Source organism: Saimiri boliviensis, chromosome 11 (genome assembly GCF_048565385.1).
Source record: "Saimiri boliviensis isolate mSaiBol1 chromosome 11, mSaiBol1.pri, whole genome shotgun sequence".
Lineage (NCBI taxonomy): Eukaryota > Metazoa > Chordata > Mammalia > Primates > Cebidae > Saimiri > Saimiri boliviensis.
In genome coordinates, this window is record NC_133459.1 from 101,037,024 (window position 1) to 101,044,276 (window position 7,253).

The window sequence follows — 7,253 nt, forward strand, 5'->3', positions numbered from 1 at the left end:
GTCATCCACAATTCCCCATCCCCATTTTCCAGATGAAAATTCCAAGGCCAAGATAGGGATAGTGACTTGTCTAAGATGCCAAGTCTCCCCATTCCCCAGTACTACAGCCCTTCTGTGCCATCTGTGGGGGACTGTGAACTGCTTGCCTGCCAGGCTGGTGCTTTCTGCTCTTTAGCTTATACTCACCCATTCACCCGTTGCCATATTCACTAGGGAATCAGAATCACTAATACCACTGGGCACCATGCAATTTAGGATGTGAATCTGTCATACTTCTGTCCAGAAAGTAAGACCATTAAAGATACAGTGGCTAAATAATAAAAATCATAGAATTTAGGGATCCCAGAGCACTATTACAGCTTCATCTCGCAGGCGAGGAGGCTGAAGCACAGAGACTTTAACAGCATCCACAAGATTACACAACTAGCTTGCGGACATACCAAGTCACACACCCAGCTCTTTTTACTCCTGGTTCAGTGCTCTTTTATATCCTATTGTGCAGCTCCTCAAAAATAAATGAATGAAAGAAACAAACAAAAAAAAGATCATCGGTGTTATAATTTAATAGCTAATCATTTCAGACTGAAATTTCAAAATTATTCGGAACTTATACAACAGTCAAAGAGTTAATGTCCTAATGTACAAACGATGCCATCAAAGACATTTTTTTAAATTACAGCCCAATTTTAAAAATGGATAAAGATTACAGAGGTAATTTATAGAAAAATAAATACAAATAGCCAACAAATACATGTTCTACATTTATAAAACATGTTTGTCATAAGAAATTCAATTCGAGAAAAGTAGAATTCGACAAGGAAGCTTAAGGGAATTTCACTTTTTACATCCTGTATTTCTTCATTGTTTAAATTTATTGCTAAAAACATCTTGACACTTTTAAAAACTGGCCCTCTAAAATATAAAAATCTATAATCACATGATTTCAAAGGTAAACATTTTTTTGATGTTTGGAATTATCTTTGCCAGTGTTTACCTTTGTCTACCTACAGCACTGACACGCCCCAACAACAATTAAAGAACAGATTCACACCACTGACCAGAAATGTCAAAAAGCCAAAAGTGAAAACAACTTGAAAATATTACATAAATATATAGGAGAATGTTGTTTTTAGTCTTGGACTAAGAGAGGCCTTCCTAAATAAAACATGGCACCAGAAAGCCATAAGGAAAATAGTTGACAGATTTGACTACTTACAAATGAAAACTTTTATACAACACAATACTAACAAAGTTAAAAGGCAAATGAAGAGTATGGAAGAAAATGCTTGCAATGTATTTAACACAAAAGGATTAATATTGGACTTTAATAACTCCAAATAAATCATAAAAGATCAAACATCCAATGTACATTAAAATGGACAGAAGTTATAGAGGCAATTCAGTCTTAAAAATGAAAATAAAATTCAAATGGCCAATAAACCTTTTTTGATTTTTCTTAGATGGAGTCTCACTCTGTCACCAGGCTAGAGTGCAGTGGTGTGATCTCGGCTCACTGCAACTTCCACCTCCAAGTTTCAAGCAATTCTCTCGTCTCAGCCTCCCGAGTAGTTGGTACTACAGGCAAACACCACCATGCTCAGCCCCTTTTTTCTTTTGTATTTTTGGTAGAAACAGGCTTTCACCATGTTGGCCAGGATGGTCTCAATCTCCTGACGTCATGATCCAAACGCCTCGGCCTCCCAAAGTACTGGGATTACAGGCATGAGCCACCGCACCCAGCTTAATTAACCATTTTTAAGATGCTCCACTTCACTTTAATCAGAATACCCATAAAAAAGTTTTTTAAAATTATAATCCATTTATATTTTGGAATACTATGGAGGCATTATTTTTTTAAATTAACATCTATCTGTATGTATAAACCTGGAAAGATTTCCATGTGCATTTCTTAGAAAAACATGCCACAAAACCATGGAAATAGTATGATCCCATTCATGTTTAAAAGCTTTCATGTTTATCAGCCAAGCGTGGTGGCTCATGCCTGTCATCCCAGCACTTTAGGAGGCCAACGAGGGCATATTGAGCTCAGGAGTTTGTAACCAGCCTGAACAACATGACGAAAGCCTGCCTCTAGTAAAAATACAAAAATTAGCCAAGCATGCCCGGGAAGTCAAGCCTGCAATAAGCCATGAATATGCTACTGCACTCCAGCCTAGGCAACAGAGTCAGACTGTGTCTCAAGAAAAAAAAAAAAAAAAAAAAAAAAAAAAAAGCACTTTATACTTGTTTTCACTTATGTACATATACCTGTAAATGCATGGACAAAATTCTGAAAGAGTACACATCAAATTGTTAAGAGTGATATCCCTCTGGAAGGAAGTGAGAATGAAAGAGGTAGCTTTGGAACCAAAGGGACTTTCACTATTTGCTTTATTTGCTAATGTGTGCATTGTTTGAATCTTTTGCTAACTATATTCCTGTATTCCTGCATTTTAGAAAGCAATAAAATAAAACAATAGAAAGGTCATCATGGCTGTGATTTCTGTAAACCAAACTTGAAGGAGTTGTCTAAATTTTAAAGATTTCCTGAGATAGAAGTGAGACAGCCAACTTCAGAAGCAGCAGGAAGTGTCCTCTAAGTCTATGCTCAGCTTTCTTGGTACACAGTCTTGTTTCCACTTGTTCTGTCCTCAGGTTGCACTTAGAAATCAAGTTCACTGCTGGCAAGAGAAATCTACAGGCTCTCATAGAGCAATGTCCCCACCTCTACCTATTCCCACTTTCACTGCGCCACCACACCCACAAGCCAGAGCAAATCTCTGCCTCTAACCAGTCTCCCTGCCCCTGGAACCCTCCAGTCAGGACAGCTTCAGGTCCTTTGCAGCAAAGTCCAGTACAAAGTGAACTCATAAAACCCCAAAGAGAAGGTCTCCCAGAACCCCTGGTCACTTTCTACTGCCCTCACCCAAGGGATGAGAATTTCTACTCCACAAGATGTTAAAAGATGTCAGACTCAGAAAGTCATGTATTCACCAGAGTACGTGAGCACCTACTTACATGCCAGATATTATACAGGGTCTTTCATTTGCGGTGCTTATTTCTTTCAGGCCATACCATAATCCCAGGGTGGGCACTATTGCTGTGCACATTTTACCAACGAGAAAACTAGGATCCAAAAGGTGACATCACCAAAGGTCAGTTCGGTTCCACAAACATACATTAATCAGGTGCTCCAGGCATCACCCAAAATGTTTGGTATTTATAGAAAAAACAATTGTGCTCCTTACCCTTGAGACTTTCAACAGAAATGAAGAAATCTTGGGGCAAAGATAATACCCCACAGAGAGGCCAGTGTCAGGCACAGTAACTTCCTAATGAAAACCAGCTTGACAGTTTGCCTCGGAAGTATGTAATTTTATCATATTGTTCTGCGTGCAGTTCAGAGATGGAGATAAGCGCTGGGTACCATGGAAATACAGGTAACCTAGCTTGAAGGTTCAGCAAAGTCTCCCCCAAAATGGCAAGCTGAGATTTGGACCCAGGGCTGTGTAACTCTAAGCCTCATACCTTTTCCACTATGCCACAGGGCAAAACTCATTTCTCAATAGCGAAGAAATCTTGAGGTGCAGATATTGTCAACAAGAGAGGTCAGTCAGACCAACATATCACAATGAAAACCAACTGGACACAGTCTAACTCAAAATCAGGCCCCGTAATGGGGTACCACAAAAGACCAGCTTTCTCCTTTAGCTTCGAGCTTGAGAAGCTTAGCCCTTCTTCACTGTACCTCAAGTGTACTCTTGCATTCTGGGGGCTGACACCGCTCTCTCCATGGCTTCCAGAACCCCCCAAGTTCCATGGTGCCATCTCCCTTTCCCTGACCATTTACTGACATCTTCTTTCACTCCTCTGTCTCTGCTTACAACTTTTGAGCCTGTCCTAATGGCTACTTCTTGCAACCTCAATTCGTTTATCAAGTAGTCTGATCTAATTTCTCCACTCTTCATCCCTGCCTCTGGGATTTCTCCCAGAGGCCACACAACTAGCAGCCCTCCCCACATCCTGGCCTCCCCCTCTGATATTGGTTGGGCCTGTCATATAATTCTCACTCAGTGCACACATTAGCCCAGCCAAGGTGCCTCAGCAGGGACTGCCATGCCACCAGTATCCATGAGTTACTTATCACTGGTTGCTTTCACTACAGAACAAATTGCTGGTTTCCCCTGCCTCAGAGTAGGCAAACCTCTCTTCCCAGGTCAGGACAAGTGCACCACCCACATAGTGGGCACTTTGAATACCAGAAAGGGAGGAAGGGAGGAAGCTTTCCTCCAATCACAGGCTAATCAGGAGTCTTGACTACTCTGGGGACTTACAGGATACTCTCTGCCTTCCCTCTTCCTTTGCATAAAAAACCCCTCAACACACACACAAAGTACATGCCTGCCACACAGATACAGCTCTAAACCAAGAGGGGCATTGTGCTTTGAAACAGTGGAAGCCAGAGCTGGCCACGGAGGCTTTCTCTCCCCCAAATGCAGATGCTAGAGATGCAGCCACTTGGCCGTCTGCCCAGGAAGCTCCCCATCCTCTCCATACCCTGCCCACTTGGGTCCTCCAGGAAACAAGAGCCTGCAAAACTGACAATAGCCACAGGCCGCCCCACATCCCCCTCCCCAGCCCAGAAAATCCCAATAGAAGCAGACAGGGCTTTTTAACAAACAATTAGCTTGAATTTTTCATTAGCTGCTGCTTCCTCTGCAGTTCCTGCCTCCGCCCCTTTCAAATCTCCAAGCTACGTGTACAGCTAGGGAGGCCCCAGCCAGAGGAGAGCCTAGCAGGTGTTCAGGGTAAGGCAAGAACCCACCTCTGAAGTGGCCCCTAATGAAGCTGATTGTGAATTAAATCAATTACCTCCACACAGCCCATTGTGTGGCCTACTTCAAACAGGTATTTCCCAGCACAGCAGCGAAACCTATCCTGCGAGAACTGCTCTTCCCTGCTGATGAGGATGACCATGATAACAAGATGAAGATGCTGGAAGTGGCAAAGATAAGGTAGATGCCTTACATTTGTATCTTCTATCGTTTGCAATGCTCTTCCACAGGCGGACTCTCATCTTAACCTTCTAACAACTCTAAGAGGTCACTGCGATCCTTATCAGCCTCTGGTTTTTAGAAGAGGAAAGTGAGCTTCAGAGGTGAAGTGACTTTATCCAATGACACAAAACAATTGTGTGGCTGGGGCAGGATTGAGGATGTCTTTCGAAGGCAATTCCAAGCTGGAAAGTAGTCCGATTTGTTCCCCTTTCTCACTGGGGTCCAGGTCTGGGAAACACCGTCTAGACCAGGCATCCCCAAACTACGGCCCGCGGGTCACATGCGGCCCCCCGAGGCCATTTATCCGCCCCCCCCCACCCCGCCGCACTTCAGGAAGGGGCACCTCTTTCACTGGTGGTCAGTGAGAGGAGCACAGTACATGGTGGCCCTCCAACGGTCTGAGGGACAGTGAACTGGCCCCCTGTGTAAAAAGTTTGGGGACACCTGGTCTAGACGCACGGACAGATGGATGCTTAAGTACTGCTACTCTCACCAATTAGTTTGGAGATGGTTGAGAGGTGAGGCGAGACAAGAACCTCTCTATTGTTGCAGCATGAGGTCCCATAAAAAAAAAAAAAAAAAAAAGAATCTCTCTTGGTTCTAAACATATATGCAGACCATGAGGAAGAAGCTCTCACACATACACGTACACTCTGCATGCTGATCTGTGGAGAGGAGGCATCTAGCCTCTGGTTCTTGTCTCTCCATCACCACTGCTAAGGATGTCTACCCAATATCCGAAAGACAGGGCTCTCCCAGGTGGACTTCCTGCCTCTTGTGAAAGGAAAATAAATCTTGGGACCCCAAAAGTACTAAGATAAAGGGAAAAATCAAGCTGGGAACTGCATAGGGCAAACTTGTGCCCCATTCTATTCAAAGGCATCCCTCCGCTCACCAAGATAAATGCATAACTGATTTGCTTACTTTGAAAAAGCTAATTAAATCAAAAGAATGCAACCGATCTACCTATGAACCGGAAGCCCCCACTCTACTTCGAGTTGTCCCGCCTTTCCAGATGGAACCAATGCTTATCTTACATATATTGATTGATGTCTCATGTTGCCCAAAAATGTATAAAACCACACTGTGCTCCTACCACCTTGGGCACATGTCATCAGGATCCCCTGAGGCTGTGTCACAGCTGTGTCCTTACCTAGGCAAAATAAAGTTTCTAAATATAGACCTGTCTCAGACATTTGGGGTTCACATTCTTTAGGACCAAGAGGAAAGCAGACTGGCCTGGAAGGAATAAGAAAGGCCACCTCTCCAGCCCTGCTCCCCACACCCTAAAGAGAGGGCTGCCCACCTGCCACCCGCCACCCCATCAGATCTGCCGCATGCCTCAGTGGGCTCCAAGTCACCTCTCAGCCCAGGACAGGAGCAAAAGAGCTAGTCATCTTCAGATTTGTCTGTTTCTTCCTCGGCACCTAGTGGTTGCTTGATAAATGATTATAAAGGAAGGGGGCCAGGTAAGGTGGCTCACACCAGTAATCCCAGAACTTTGGGAAGCCTAGGCAGGCCAATCACAAGGTCAGGAGTTTGAGACCAGTCTGTCCAACACAGTGAAACCCAATCTCTACTAAAAATACAAAACATTAGTTGGGCGTGATGGCAGGCACCTATAATCTCAGCTGCTTGGGAGGCTGAAGCAGGAGAATCACCTGAACCCCGGAGGCGGAGGTTGTAGTAAGCCAAGATCACACCACCGCAATCCAGCCCAGGCAACAGTGAGAGACTCCAAAAAAAAAAAAAGGGGGGAAGGAAGGGAGAGAGGGAAGGTGTGTAGGGAGGGTAGGTAGGTCAGTCGGTCAGCTAGGGAGAAAGTCATAGCTCTCACTCCCACCCGACAGTCTCCTCCCCCATGAGCCTCAACCTCAGTCTCATGGTAAGCACCCTGCTCTTTGGCTCTTCTCTTCTGTCTCCTGGCCACAGCTCCAAGTGGCTTTGAACTTGCCTAAGTAATTATTCAAGAAAGTCTCTGTGCAACTATAGACACATGTGGGAACTTGCTCAGCACACGTCCACAGTTCAGGAAACCAGTACCTTGCAGGTAACCCTCAACGGATGGGGCAGAGATGCTAATGCAGAAATCCTCCTTTGGGCTGATGCTCAGATGGACCATTGTGAGATGCATTCTATATTCTCACCAGACCATCTTGGTGGGATCTAGCTCCCATTCCTCACAACTGTGTCCTC